This window comes from Dipodomys spectabilis, unplaced genomic scaffold (genome assembly GCF_019054845.1).
Source record: "Dipodomys spectabilis isolate Male_0828 unplaced genomic scaffold, ASM1905484v1 ptg000137l, whole genome shotgun sequence".
NCBI lineage: Eukaryota > Metazoa > Chordata > Mammalia > Rodentia > Heteromyidae > Dipodomys > Dipodomys spectabilis.
The window spans coordinates 6,809,716-6,825,144 of NW_024870814.1; the positions used below are offsets into that span (position 1 = coordinate 6,809,716).

Here is a 15,429-nt window from a genome sequence, read left to right on the forward strand (position 1 = left end):
TCAGCCTCCTGAGTAACTAGGATTACAGGTGTGAGCCACTAGTGCTCAACTACTTGTATAAACCTTTTCCCCCCCTGCTACATTTAATGGAGTGCTATATCCTGGAGTCATTTTTCCATTTAAAAATTTTCCTAGTCATGAATTCCTGTTATTGATTTAAACAAAAAATACAGTCAGTACAAATTTTATTTTTGTTATTTGTATTTTAGCCCCAATTTTCCAAAACACTTCTGGTACCTTCAGTAGTTTTTACTGATCCATCAACAGCTAAAGAGGTTATGCTACAAACTAGCTAAATGGAAGACACACTCACCCTTCCTCTGTTTTGATCATCGTCTATAGCATCTCACAAATGTAGTTTGCAGATGCTTAGATTGGGGCTTTTCAGATCTACTTTGAGAGGAAGAGGAAAATTTCTGGAAATTCTACTATCCTCAGCTTCTCTGGGCGATCTTATTTCTTTAAATGCAAAGACTTGAACCACATTCCCTACACATGAACATGCTGGCTTTTTTTTACATTCTCCCACTTTCTTCTCATCAAGTACCTTTGTAGTTAGAAACATCTACATTTTTAGTAGTTATGCCCATTTATGTATTTGTTTCCTCTCCCAGAACTGCTGACGCATTATGGCTGTGGAAGAGTATGAAACTCGAAAAAGGCAGATTTTTGAAGGAATAATAGGTAGCTTGTGCTCTAAGACTTTGTGGCAGGATTGTGATATAAGCAAATGAAACAGACATCTATGTAAATCACAGAAACTGAAAATGAACCCGAGTGAAAGGATACCTTCCAGGCAGCATCTCTCTATTGCAACCTGTTATTTAAGGGAATACTAGTGTTTTCTTCTAAATAGGTATAAAATGTGTTCCAAATAACTTCTTCCTTGATTCAACCTGCCAAGAACTCATGTAACTGTGATAAAGCAACTATTCCCAGGTATATTGGCAGGTATGTTCATGATCTCTGAATATGCAGGCAACACAGATATGATATGACAACTAGTAATGGTGGATTCATTTACATTGTTTATACTTCTACGACCAGGCCTTGAGGGAAGGTCAGTTTTTTGAAAAGCAAGTTGTATCTTCCAACCTGTCTCCATATAATTGTCAAAACAGGGTGTTTGTGCTTCAGCTTTGTTTTTGCTCTGTAATATAGTCAAGTGACCGTATAAGTGAAAGCTATGTAAACATTTTTAAATTTTTATTTCAAATAAAATATTCTTTTATTTTATTTTTTATTTATTTTTATTTTATTTTATTTTATTTTATTTTTTTTGGGTCCGGTTGTGGGGCCTGAACTCTGGGCCTGGGCACTGTCCCTCAGCTCTTCGGCTCAAGGCTAATGCTCTACCACTTGAGCCACTGCGCCACTTCCGGCTTTTTTCTTTTTGCTTATGTGGTGCTGAGGAATTGAACCCAGGGCCTCGTGCATGCAAGGCAAGCACTCTACCGCTGAGCCACCTTCCCAGCCCTTTATTTTTATTTTAAATAAAATATTTTTGTAATATTTGTCATCCACACTATCTGGGCAGGAAAGTCTGTGAGGCTCTTCTCTTCAATAAACCACCAGAAAACTGGAAGTGGCACTGTGGCTCAAGAGGTAGAGTGCTAGCCTTGATCAGAAGAACTGAGGGACAGCGCCCAGGCCCAGAGTTCGAGCCCCACAACTGACCAAAAAAAAAAGGTTCAACGAAGAGTTCTTGATGAAACTAAGGCCAGGAACAATTAAATCCCTCTAACAAGATGGCATAGGAAAACTGGATGACTCCTAATATTATTCTAGCAGGAAAAAGGGAAGTAAAGGTTGTACTTTTATCTTCAAAAATACAACTAAAAATTCAGAGGTAAATGGCTCAAAAGTCCTTCATTGTTGTGAGTGGGATGACTTTAATGGGTGTTGTAGGATTAATTCATAAAAAGACTAATGTTAAAAGAGTTTCAAGAAAAAAATAAAAGAGGGAGGAATTGTGAGGAAAAACTGTTTTTGTTTTTGTTTTTTAATTACACTGTCTTGCTTTTGCCTGGTGGCTTACTTCTTGTTAAGGAAAAGAAGAACTGCATTGGGATATTAAAGGATTTTTGAAATGTAAGGTTTTGTCTTAAACTAGTTTCTTTTCAAGATTGTTCAAGCAATAGTAGAGGCTGTGGATATATTACTTGTGAAATGTTAATCTTATTCAAAATTGCCTTATATAAATACATTTTACCCTTTTCAAACTAGCCAATTACAAGCAGATTGTGGGGGGAAAAAAGAAGAGTCTATATGTCTGATGAGGAAAAAAAAATCTTATTAAGTTTCTGATTTAAAGAAGTATAAGGGCTGGGCGCCAGTAGCTCACGCCACTGAGATCTGAGGATCAAGGTTCAATGCCAGTCCAGGCAGGAAAGTCCATGAAACTCTTATCTCCAATAAACCACCAGAAAGCCAGAAGTGGTGCTGTAGCTCAAGTGGTAGAGTGCTTGAGCTGAAGAGCTAAGGGACAGTGCTCAAGCCCAGAGGTCAAGCCCCATGACCAATTAAAACAACAACAACAAAGAAATATAAGAGCAGGTTTTAGTGCATTGGTGAACTTTTTTTTTTTTTGGTGCTAATACTGGGGCTAGAACTCAGGACTAGGGCACTGTCCTTTAGCTATTTTGTTCAAGACTGGCACTCTACCACTTGAGCTCCACTTCCAGGTTTTTGTTTTGTTTTGTTTTGTTTTTGGTAGTTAATCAGAGATAAAGAGTCTCACAGATTTTCCTGCCCAGGCTGGCTTGGAATGGCAATTCTTCTATCTCAGCTTCCTGAGCATCTGGGATTATAGGAGTGAGCCACCAGTACCTGGCTAGGGTTTTGTTTTGTTTTGTGTGTATGTTTGTGTGGTATTGTTTTTCTTTTACACAAGGTCTTGCTATGTAGCTCAGGCTGGCCTCAAACTTGCAATCCTCCTACCTCTATTACCTGACTGCTAGGATTGTAAGTGTGTACTACCATGTGTGGCTAACATTTCATTTTTATAAAATGAAATGTAGAACAGGCACCTCAAAGCAGTATATGATGAGCTGTCAGATTAACCATAAGTATATGGATAATTACTGGTGTTAAGAATGGAAAGGGAACTAACATTTATGGGAAAAAACATGTCTACACTTGATCTCATGGAATCCTAAAAGCATCTAGGTAACCAGATTGTCATCTCCATTTAATCTGCCAAGGACACACTTGGGTAATCAAAGTAACTGAAAATTCCAACCTACATCTGTCCACTTTGGCCTCCATATCCTCCTTCCCAGGGTTGCTTGGAACATGTGACTTGAAACAGTAGGTAGTGTGTACATGTGTGCATGTATGCATTCATGTGTGTATATTTAAATAATGAAGGCATGCCAGGGCACATACCGTTTCAAACAAAACTCTGAGGTTGAGAGAGCAATGTGTAACCATCATAGCTGGTGTGGGCTCTCTGGAAGGTGGACAGGCATAGCTTAGACATTACTAGGGTAGTGATGGGCATTCTGTGGGGCTGGAGGTTTCTGAGAGTGAAAGTGTTTCCCATCAGAAGAGAAGGAAGACAAGTTTGCATGCTAGACTTCCCTGAGATACTGAGGCAGGATTTAGGCACTCACTTCAGTGGTGGTCCAGGAGGGAGGAAGACCAAGAGCCATCGTGAGTAAGAGAAAGAAGAAAGGAGTGTAGATCTACTGAGATTTGACAACAGGAAGATGGCCATGCAAAGATATCTGAGTTCCAATTAAGGACAGAAATAGGAGTGGAAGTCAATTTTTATAGCTTAGTGATGATGAACTTGAGAGGATAAATAATCAGACAACAGTGCTCCGGAAACACCTCGAAATGTGGACTTGGCAAAATGTCCTTCTGGCCATCCAGCCCTTCTCAGCAGCACCAAGTAAATTAAGCCACAAGGCACATGAACCACTGTCTCTCCTGCACCTAGACTGGTACCACTTCCTACCATCTGCAGGAAGTGGCAAGCAGTTGCTCAAATCACTTGGGAGTTTTGTGTTTTAAGATGACCCAAGTGCATTCACAAAGAAACAAAGATGACAGGACAGAAAGACTCACCTCAGGGAAAAGTCAGCCTTGGGGACACACCTTAAACTTGCTGATAGGAACTGTACAATAGCTTCCAGCTCCAGCTTCAGAAAGAATGGATGAGCCCACCACAGAGGCCTGGCTACCATGAAGAGAAGAGCAAACGACTACAAATGGCCAAGAAAATTTAGGACTGGGCTATAGGTGGGAGGCAGCCAGGAAAGAAGGTGGTCCTACTGGCAGGCATGGTAAATGTTGGCTGCTAACAGCACAAAGCTTTCCCCTTTGTACATCTGCCTTCTCCCCAGCCAGTGGCTGAATGACGGGGGACAAACGGCTCAGGCTCAAGCTAAAAGAGACAAATAGGACATGTGTTCTCTCATATGCAGAAGGTAGATCTAAAATACACGATAAATTATACAGATCTCTAGGCATTCATACACAGTGAGACTCTTAAGGGGTGCAATCTCTACATGCCTCTTTTCATATAAAATAGTATTTATGAAAATGAACTCCAGGAAATGGAAACAAGAAGTTTTTAATTTTTTTTGTCTTGTTTGTTCGCTTTTCTGTCTTTTGGGGGGAGGGGTAAGGGGGGCACAAAAATGTAGGACGATAGGATGGACAAATGCAGCAGTGGTACTCAGTAGAAACCACGTTGAAAATAAACAATACAACTTGTGGGTGAGGACAGGAGGGAAAAACTGGAAGAGAAGAAGGAAGGGGTGATGTTGTTCAAAAAGAAATGTACTCATTATTTGACTTATAAAATGGTAACCCCTCTGTATACCACCATATATATACATACATACATATATATATATATATATATATATATATATATATATGTTTAAAGTCTTTGGCTCCTTCCCTCAAACTGGGATCACCACAGAGATGGCAGAAGCTGACATCTATGTTCCTGTGGGAATCAGAGATCACAGGCTGGCTCAGCTCCTTGGCCTGCATGCCAGCTCCTTTCAGCCTGAGGGCTCCCAGTAAGTCCAGGCCATAGCTTCAGTTCTCTCTTGAGTTGCAGGACATCAAGGTGAGGAAGATAGCAGAAGGCTACCAGAGCACTTGTGGAATTTCTTGGAGATCTCGGGGAGGATGAAACAAGCAGGACAAAAAACCCTAGGGCAGGGCAGGGGTAGGGGTGGGGTCAAGGAAGAGAGAAGTTGGTAAGAGAAGTTATATGAGCCTCTACCAGCCTCTGGGAAGATGGGGCGAGGCAGAGGACAAGAGCTGCTGCACTACCTACCAGGTCAGCAGATAGAGCTGAAGGAGTAAGAGGAGAGGAAGAAAAACAAGTTAAAGGGAGGTGGCAGAGCCCTATCAGCCTAGGGTAGGAGGAAGTGAGAGCAGTCATAGCAAGGTCACTTGGCCTTGCTGAGTCTCAAACATCTGCGGGCCACCAAGTCAGAAAATTCCATTGAAAGGGGGAAAATCCTCTGGAGTGTAGGCTGGAGTATAGACAGGAGTGGCTATACTTAGTTGTGTGTAAGAGAAACCTGACCAATAAGGCCTTGAACCAGGCAGGGTTTATTTTCCTTCAGTACAGAAAGTCTAAGATCAGCAGGCGGGCTAACACAGCAGCTCTGTGATGTTATGGTTGTCCTGTCATTTTCTGTTCTTCAAGTATTGGAATTAGAATGTGGTCAGCTTCTGCTCTATCATCCAAGCAGGAAGAACAAGGAGGGGGGGAGGGAGAGAGGGAGGAGTTCTGTCTGGATCAGGAGAGGGAAAACTTTCCTCAAGACCCCTGACAATTCCATTAGTATCTCCTTGGCCAGAACTACCATGGCTAGATATAACTGCAAAAGTTGGTTGAGGGCTTTTTGTAAACAAGAAGGCTGCTTCCTCAAGTAAAATCAGGGTTGTATGAATAAGGAGGAGGGGAGTTTTTAACATGTAGTAGTAGAATCTGGAAGGTCGAGATAAGAACCTAGGGCCTTTGGATGAGGAAGACAGTGAAGGCTGTTCTAAAGAAATAAGATCCCCATAAGCCTTGGCTCAAATGGTAAAGCTGTGTAAGTAATAGACCCTGGGCTCAATCCCTGGTACTTCAGCAAAAAGGGGGGGAGGTGAAGAGAGAGAAAGAGAGAGAGGGAAAGAAAGGAAAGGAAGAAGAAGGAAGAAAAGAAGAAAGGAAGGAGGGAAAAGAGAAAGGAAAGGAGGGGAAAGAAAGAAGAAAGAGAGGGAGAGAAAAGGGAGAGAGAGAGAGAGATGTGTGGGAGTGTGTGCAGAGAGAGCAGGGAGAGATAAGATTCCCAAGGACAAACAGAGCAAACTTCTCTTAATTTGGGAAATTACCTTGAATTGAGACCAAAGAGAAGTAAACATTAAGAAAAATCTAACTTCAATGTGACAATTCCAAGCTAAGTTCTGGAACACTAAATACGAATTGTTTTAGAAAGCAGAGCAGTACTTTCTGGACAAAATGCATTTTAAATCACTTTACTTGGAAAAACAAAACAACCCACTGCATACACACACTGTGAAAGTTAGTTTCACAGATCCCTTCAATGTGCTAAGTAGGACACAAGGATGAAACAAAGACCTTGAGTTCCAGACTAAGTAAGTTCCAGCTCTCTAAACACAGGGCCAGGGAAATGACACAAGGAACAGAAAGGTAGAATGTAGTGAAAGCTGTGTGGGAAAGAGGGCTGTTAGCAGTGTGTGTCTCACACCCTGCCAGACATGGGAAGTTTCTAAAACTGTCTCCCAAGGGGGTCTCCAACCCCATCCATGGGCACTATGACAAAGCAGTGTGGCCGGGGTCCAGACACTGGAGTGCAAGTTCTAAACTCTCATCTATCCCCACCCTAAAGGAAGAGGCAGCTTGTTGGGGTAGGGGAATGGGACAAAGATAACAATGTAGGTGAACTTAGAGGACAGTATGCTAAGTGAAATTTTTAAAAGAGCTCAAACTCTCTCTTTCTCTCTCTCTTCCCTCCCACCCTCTCTCTCTCTCTGAAACAGTGGTTACTTCCAGTGGGACTGGAGGAAAGAAACCAGAATAGACAAAGAATATATAATGATCCAGTTTATACATTTAATGTATAATGTGAAAGCTAAAGTTATGGAACTGTATTATTATATTAGGTATTTTGTTAAGATTAGGTGCCTTTTGGCTGTTCCTGGGCCAGAAGAGTAACTGTGTGACATGACAGATATATTAGTTTGCTTTACTACAGTAACCACTCTACTATCTAGCTGTACCCTGTAATTTCATGTTGTAAATCTCAAATATACACAATAAAATTGCTTATGAGCACACTAGCACCATGCCTTACCTGTGGCTTTTGGAGCTCTTGTTGACCTTTTACTTCTTTCTTATGATTCTACAATCAACCATCCCTCATCTAAGCAGATCTGAATCCAAATACAACCTAGGAAACTTAATTGTAAACCAGTTTTAGCAGTAGAACCCTTTAAATGAAAGGTCACTCCGAATCCCAATTTATAACACAGGTAGGATTCAACTGTTCTCTCCTAAGGTTTCTATACCTTGGTACTGCAGACGTTTTAGCCTGGGTAATTCTCTGAGAACAAAGTTGTCCTGTACATTGTAGGATGTTTAGAACCATCCCTGAACTCTCAACACCAAACAACAGTAGCCTATCTGATCTTCCCCCTTTCAGCTTTATCAAGCAAAAATGTCTTCAGACAATTGTCAAACATCCAAGAGATCAAAGTACTTCCTCTCCCCTCCCCCCCAGTTCTAATCATTCGATAGTCATCATGTATATTAAAATGTCAATATTATCTTATTTTTAAAGTCAATTAGGAGAATTAGACTTAAAGTAAAAACTGAAATCAAAAGTTGAAATTGATGAGACAAGTTTCCGTATCTAATCTTTTTCCTTGTTTTACTTTGTTGCCCAATCTCAAGAATTCCTAATTTATCAAGATAAGCAGTTACGTCCTCACTCACGCAGGAGAGTCTGCACAAAAAACACAGCCTGAATCACACACCAGACAGGGTAAGGCAATTGGTAGGATCAGGTGAGGATTCGGAATGTGCACGTAAGCAAATTCTCTCGGGTTCTGTAATCGCAGCAACTGAGAAATCCTGCCTTCCAGGAAGGTTTTACAGTGGAGGAAAAACACCTGGAATAAACAACAGGTTTCAGCCTGAAGTTAGGCAGATTTTCCTACAAACTTGGCAAAATTATGAGGTTTAGTCTTCATGAAGAAAAACTGATTGGTAAATCCACAACTAATACTATACTAATCGGCACATTTCTGATTCTGAAATATGGGGAGGGTGTGGAGTGTGGGGTTGGGGGGGTGGGTGTTGGTGGTAGTGGGGTTTGAACTCAGAGCCTTACGCTTGCTGGGTAGATGCTGTACTAGTAAACCATGCCTCCAGCCCTTTTCACACTGGTTATCCTAAGATAGACAAGATAACACTTTCTGACCAGACCATGATCCTCCTCTCTAATGTTTTCTGCTGTAGTTGGGTTGACAGGTCAAACCACTATATCCAGCTTTTTGGCTGAGATTTGTCTGAAGTTTGCTTGAAATGGTGTTCCTCCTAACCTCAGACTCCTATGAAATGACAAATGTAAACCACCAGGACATGCTTTTTAATCTACATTAATAGTAATTCCTCTAATGTAGAAACTCCATCATTATTATAATTCAATATTCTGCTTTTCATGAACTTCAAGTATTAAGGCAATTAATTTGGAACCCTTGGAATACATGAAACAGTCTGCAAACTTCAACATGCTCAGCAAGTACAGATGGTATTTCTCCCAGATTTTACCAAAGTGGCAAGGCTGTCAGCAGGCACTCTCTCTGAGTCTGTTTTTCACGCAAAAGCGGATTTCCTTAACAACTCTCTACAAACAGCTTCCCACCTTGCAACCCTGTTATTTGCTTTCCTGCTTCTCTTTATTTCATAGCACTCATTGCTACTGCTACACATTTGTCTAGTCTCTTCTGTCTCCACTAAAATATGAGGTTCCGCTCTGTACATTTTGTTCACTGCTACAATGTAGGAACCTCAAATAGTGCCTAGCTTGTAAAAGGCACTTAGAAGCACCTGCTGCACAGATGAACTGATGCGTGAATGAATGCATTAAGCAGCTGCCTGCAACCAAATCCCCACTGAGTCAGGTGCCTGTGGCTTCATGCCCATAATCCTAGCCACTGAGGAAGCTGAAATCTGAAGACCTCAACTTGCCAGCCAGGCAAGAAAGTCCAGGAGATTCTTATCACCAATTTATCACCAAAAAGCTGGAACTGGAGATGTGGCTCAAGTGGCAGATCACCAACACTGAGCAAAAAAGCTAAGAGATGGTACCTAGACCCTGATATTCTCTCTCCCTCTCTTTCTCTCTCTCTCTCTCTCTCTCTCTCACACACACACACACACACACACACACACACACACACACACACACACACACAGACGAAAGATTTAAAATGTTCAACTCTTTGGCAATTTGATAGAGGCTAGTCACTTGAGCTCTTGGAGGATGCTTGCTAATCTGTAAAAAAGAAATATCAGGCACTTCTAATTTCTAACACCCTTCCTCCCCTAAAATGTTAGGATTCTCACTCATCAGTTTTTCAAATAAAGAATGAGAAAACCTAAATCTTAGCTTGTTCAGTAGGTAAAAACATGTTTGGACCAATTATGGAGTGATAAAATAAAATATGAATAAGTGGGAGATGATGACTGAAGGTAAAAGAGACATAAACAGAAAATAGGGGTGGAGGCTGGGGGACAAGTAATTCTGGGGAGGAAGAACTGGAAGGAAAAGACAGGGAAGATAACCAGAAGCCACATAACTTTTTCCCACCTCTGCTCCCTGAGCCAGCAGTTTCAGATGGACTCTGCAAGTGCTAATAAACAGACCCACCCACAAAGCCATCCTACACCTCAACTTGGGGATCTGCCTCTGGACCCCAAACATATACTTAACCACTCATTCATTCTTCCTAGGAGAACCTAGCCAGAAGTACAGAAAGTTATCCAGACTGGATTTAAAAAGTAAAGGCTAGAAAAGGTCCCCTACCCCATGCTGAACACAGATGTGGGATTTTCACTGAAACATACAACTTGAGGTTCTGTCAAGGCAGGAGGCAGACTCTTCTAGGGACAAATGCTAGCTTTGGGAGGACTACATCCTCTGAGGCTTGTGCCTTGTTAGCTATGGAGAACTCTACCACAGCACTTTGAAGTACTCCGATCTTTGTGCACAAATGCCCTTTACTATGTTTAAATATCCTTTGAAGGTTGCATTCTGCCTGGGAACCCTCTCTCACAGTATGACTATAGGGCCAATCTAAAGCAGGGCAAAGTGTGAGTCAGAGCCCATTGACTGGATGTCAAGAGGCAGTTTTAAGGCAGGAACAGCAGCAACAGATGTCAGGAGAGAGAAATCTTCAGGTATAGTGAAGCCACAGTGTTAGTCAGGCCTTCCACCCAGTTTTATACTAAGGCCAGAAGAGGCAAAGCAAATTCTGAGGAGCCCTAAATGATACAGAAAGTAACTTCAGCAATGGCCATGGAGAGAGAGGCATGGGGAAACCTCACTGTTGTTTCTGCTGTTGAACTGTTACAGCACTGTGACCTAGAGGCAGCAGGGGTTTCAACTTTTGTTTTGAAATTATTTCACATTTACAGAAAATATAAAGACTCTTCATCTCTCCTTCTCCCAGGCTTTCCTGATTGTTAACATTTTACCACACCTGTGCTGCCAGGCTATCAGTATATGATGTGCTTATAAGTTAATCACTTGAAAATAAGGTGTAGACATGATCATCTAAATACCTTATGTCCTAGAAATAAACATATTCCTATACAACTACAGGATAAGGATTGAAATCAGGAATGGATTCAACACCGGAATCCAATATAAAAGTTACAAAGAAAATTCTCCGAGAGTTCCAGTGATGGCTGATCTCAGCACAAAAGGCACAACAACATTTTTTTTTTCTATTCTAGGATGCAGTCCAGGGTCAAATGTAGCATTTACTGCCATGTCTCTGAGCTTCTTTTAATCTGAAGCAGTTCCTTTATCTCTCATGACCATGCCATTTTCGAAAAGTACAGGCTAATTATTTCAGAGATTATCCATTAGTTGGGGTTCATCTAGTGTGGCTTTGTGATAAAATTCAAGTTACACATTTTTTCACTAAAATATAGCAGTGAGGCTGCGCCTTTCCCAGAGCACTTCATTCAGAAGCACGCGGCATTGTGCTGTCCCAGCACTGGTGACATTTAATGTGATCAGATAGCTAACAGTGGTATGAACCATCTTTCTCTGCCATTCTTGTCATTTTCCCTTTGTAACTTTCTGGAAAATTTCTGTTAGGAAAAGGATAAAATTATCTGACCTCATGTAGGCTCAGATGAGTTCCAACTTCAGGAATAAAACTAGGGTTAGATGGAGCAGTAGTTGGTGAGGTAGAATTAGCACGGAGATTCCTATCATATTTACTTCAAATAACCCCAATTCAAGTTTGATCTGAGTAAAAAACAAAATAAAACAATACTGTAGATTGCTTGGACATGATAGTTGAGGACCTTAGTTTCTCTTTTGCTGCTCTATGTCTGCTGGAAATTTTATGAGGTGTCTTGTAGCAGCAAGAAGAGATGCTTAGGTCCAGATAGCTGACAGCAAGAGTCACACTAATTTTCCAGGGCCAATGCCAAAGAGCTAACCTCCATGGTTCCTGGTCTACTATGGGGCAGTATAGGAAGTATAAAAACAAAATCTTAACTCTCTACCCATGTCACATTCTCACCTGACCAGGTTTAGGAACTCTACCTTATTGAAAAAAAAAAAAAAATTTAAAAACTGTTATCACAAAGTTAGAAACTTCAGAAAACATATGAAAATAGAAAAAACACTTTAAAAATATTTGTTATACTACAAGCCAGAAAAGATCACTGTGTAAATAGATACAAATACATACACAGATAACTAACTTACCACGACTGGATTAAAGTTGTCTGCATTATCCTTCTTTGAGGTGTGTTCCACTGGCAATGAAGGCCTACAATCAAGGACTGTGAAGGATGGTCTACAACTAGAATCTTCCTTGAAGCACAGGACATGAACTAATTCATAATGAATAATGGTTACCTGGGAGTATTAGGGTTTCAGCTTTTTATAATGCCTGTTAGATGAGCTGCTCTGTATTGTATACTTTGCTTTGCTCACCTAGCAACATTTTAACAAGCAACTTTCACATACCAGGAACAGGGAACAAAAATTTAAGACAGTTTTTCTTCCTTTTGTTTCTTTTTTTGTTCCTTCCTTTCTTCTATCTTTGATCTGTCTGTCTGCCTGCCTGCCTGCCTATCTATTTTTTTGACTGAGGATTAAGCATGCAAAGAAAGTGCTCTACCACTTGAGTCATGCCCCTAGCTGTCAACCCCTCCCCCTTTTTTTGGTGACAGTCCTGGGGCTTAAATTTAGCATCTGGGCACTGTCCCTGAGTTTTTTGCTCAATGCTGACACTCTATCACAGCTCTACTTCCTGCTTTTTGGTGGTTTTTTGGAAAAAAGAGTGACAGACTTTCCTGCCTGGACTGGCTTTATTTTTTTTTTTTTTTTGTCAGTCGTGGGGCTTGAACTCTGGGCCTGGGCACTGTCCCTCAGCTCTTCAGCTCAAGGCGAGCGCTCTACCACTTGAGCTACAGCGCCACTTCCTGGACTGGCTTTAAACTGTAATCTAGGATTACAGAAATCAGTTACTGGCATCTGGCTTGGGTTTTTTGGGGGTTTTTTTTTTGTTTTGTTTTGTTTTGTTTTTGAGATAGGGTCTTTAACTTTGTTCAGCCTGTCCTGGAATTCAAGATCTTCCTGCTTCTGCAGGTATGTGCCACCAAACATACCAACCTTTCCTCTTTAAATTACCAGAAAAACAGAAAATGTTCAAGTACCTAAAAGTAATGAATATTTTAATAGTGGAGCTGCCATTTAGCTTGAGTGTCCTGGACAGGAAGTCATAGGGCAATCAGAGGAAATCAGGGAGGCTTTCCTGAGGAAGTGATGTGTAAAGGGGTCAGTAAATGGAATGAGTAAGATGTCAGAAAAGAGAAAGAAAATAGCAGGCATTCCAGATAGAAGGATGGCCATAGTAAATACCCAGAGAGGTGGACTGAGGCCAGATACCAGGGTCTTGGGGAAAGAAGTTGCAGCTAAAAGAAACTAGGGCCTGCCAGTGGTTCTAAGTAAGAGAGTTGTGAGATCATCTTGGTATGACTGAAGCCACAGGAGTGGATGGACAAGAAGTTGCTGAGATATGACTGAGAGGTGATAGAGAAGCTGAGCCAGAGATAAGAAGGCAACAAGGGGGTCAAGCAGGAGACCCAGGGGAGGAAGGGGCCTGAGCTAGGAAGATCAGTTCATAAAGCTCCAGGGCAGCTGAGAGTTATGAAAAAGCTCCCCACACTGCTATGGTTTTGAGACAATTTAGTAGTAAAGGTGGGTACCCCAAAGAAAGAAAGCAGAGGGAACAGGACTGGACAGGATGCGTGGGAGGAAACTGAAGGAGATATACATAGAGCTGTCCTTCCCTTCTAGGTCCCTGGAACCTTACAAAGAGCTCTCTGGTGGTGGGGGATCTCATGTGACAGCATATTATCCAAGGTAACTGCTATGAGGGAACAAGTCTAAGGCCACCCCACAGATGCCCAATGAAACAGACTGCAGGAGCAAACGTTTTAATAAAATATTTCCCTAACTCTTAGGAGAGGAACAGAAAGTCACAATCCCTATGTGCATCTGATCATACAAAATAATATTTATCAAAATGAACTCCAGGAAATGAAAACAGAGGTTTTTGTTTCTTTTTTTGAGGCTTTTTTCTTTTTGTTGTTGTTGTTCTGTTTGCTCCTTTGTATGTCTTTGGGAGTATAGTGGGGGCACAGAAATGGATGGACATAGGGTAAATAAATGCAGTAGTGGTACTTACTAGACACTATGTTGAAAATTAACTATATAACTTGTGGTTGGGGATAGGAGGGAAAAACTGGGAGAAAGTGAGGGAAAGGGTGACATTTCCAAAAGGAAATGTACCTGACTTATGTAACTACAACCCCTCTGAACATCACCTTTATAATAACAATTTTAATTTTTTTAAAAAAGAATTACAATAAAATAGTCTTTGTTCTTAAAAAAAAGACTTCCTAGAGCAAGCTAGGGAAGGGGTGACATTGTCCAAAAAGAAATCTACTTTACCTGACTTATCTAACTGTAACCCCCTCTGTACAGCAACTTTATAATAACAATTAAAAAAAAGATTTCCCTAGAAAAAATAAGTAGTGGGGTTAAATAAATATGAATACTTCATAAGAGAAAGTAAGTGTTCACAAAAGAAGTTCTGATTGTAGCATAAATAGGTACTGAAAGAAGATCTGCCTCAAGCTGGTGTATAACAGAAAGCATGGGATGGGGGGAGGGACGGGGGTTTTAGGCAAACACTAATATACCCAAGATCTCACTGCCAGAAATAAAGGACAAGGTGAGGCAGAGATCCAGGGATCACAGCTTGAGGCCAGCCCAGTCAAAAAGTTCTTGAGATTCTATCTCAACTCCTAGAAGTAGTGGTATCCACCTGTTAACCCACTGTGGGGTAGCAGGAGCATAATATCTGTATGGTGGCAAGGCTGGTACCTGTAGTCTCCAGTGGCACTGTGAAGCATAGGCTGGCCCAGCATGAGCTACTACTTCAAAAAAAATCAACAAAAAACAGGGGTATGGCTCAAGTGGTAGAATATCTGTCTAGCAAATGTGAGACAGTGAATTCAATCCTCAGAAAAGGAAAAAAAAAAACCTCCTCAAGGGACAGGGAATATGGGAGATTTGCGAGGCAGCTTTGACAATATCTTATGGTATTCAAAATCTTGTGTCCTACAGGAACAAAAGAACCAGTGCAATAAAGTCCCAAATCAGATAGCTAATTAGGATCCTGAAAAAAAGAATGGAAGGAAAGTGACTAGGAATAATCTGTGGTTGGACCATAACCTGACTTCTGAGGGACTGAGTAGAGGGTAACAAAGGATGAATTTGTTTGAGCCACTTTAAACTCAAAACAAGGGGGCTGGGAAGGTGGCTCAGTAGTAGAGTGCTTGCCTTGCAAGCATGAGGCCCTGGGTTCGACCTTAAGCAGAAAAAGCTGGAAGTGGCACTGTGACTCAAGTGGTGGAGCGCTAGTCTTGAGCTGAGGGACAGTGCCCAGGCCCAGAGTTCAGGCCTCACAACCAACTAAAAAAAAAAAAAAAAAGTAAATTACCCTCAGAACAATGTAATCATGTTTGTGTTTCTAAAACAGACAATAAATATTTAGATCTGCAAGAGGAATGACTAAAATACACGTTTCCTTTCACATTCCAGTCACAAATCCCTTTTATCTTGGTCA

The 15,429-nt window shown here is 41.1% G+C and overlaps 1 protein-coding gene across 3 annotated transcripts in view; it reads right to left on the reverse strand.

The window, feature by feature from the left end:
* The window catches only part of St3gal5 (ST3 beta-galactoside alpha-2,3-sialyltransferase 5), a 57,029-nt gene that overhangs the window by 29,263 nt on the left and 12,337 nt on the right, over positions 1-15,429 (reverse strand). The window lies entirely within an intron of this gene.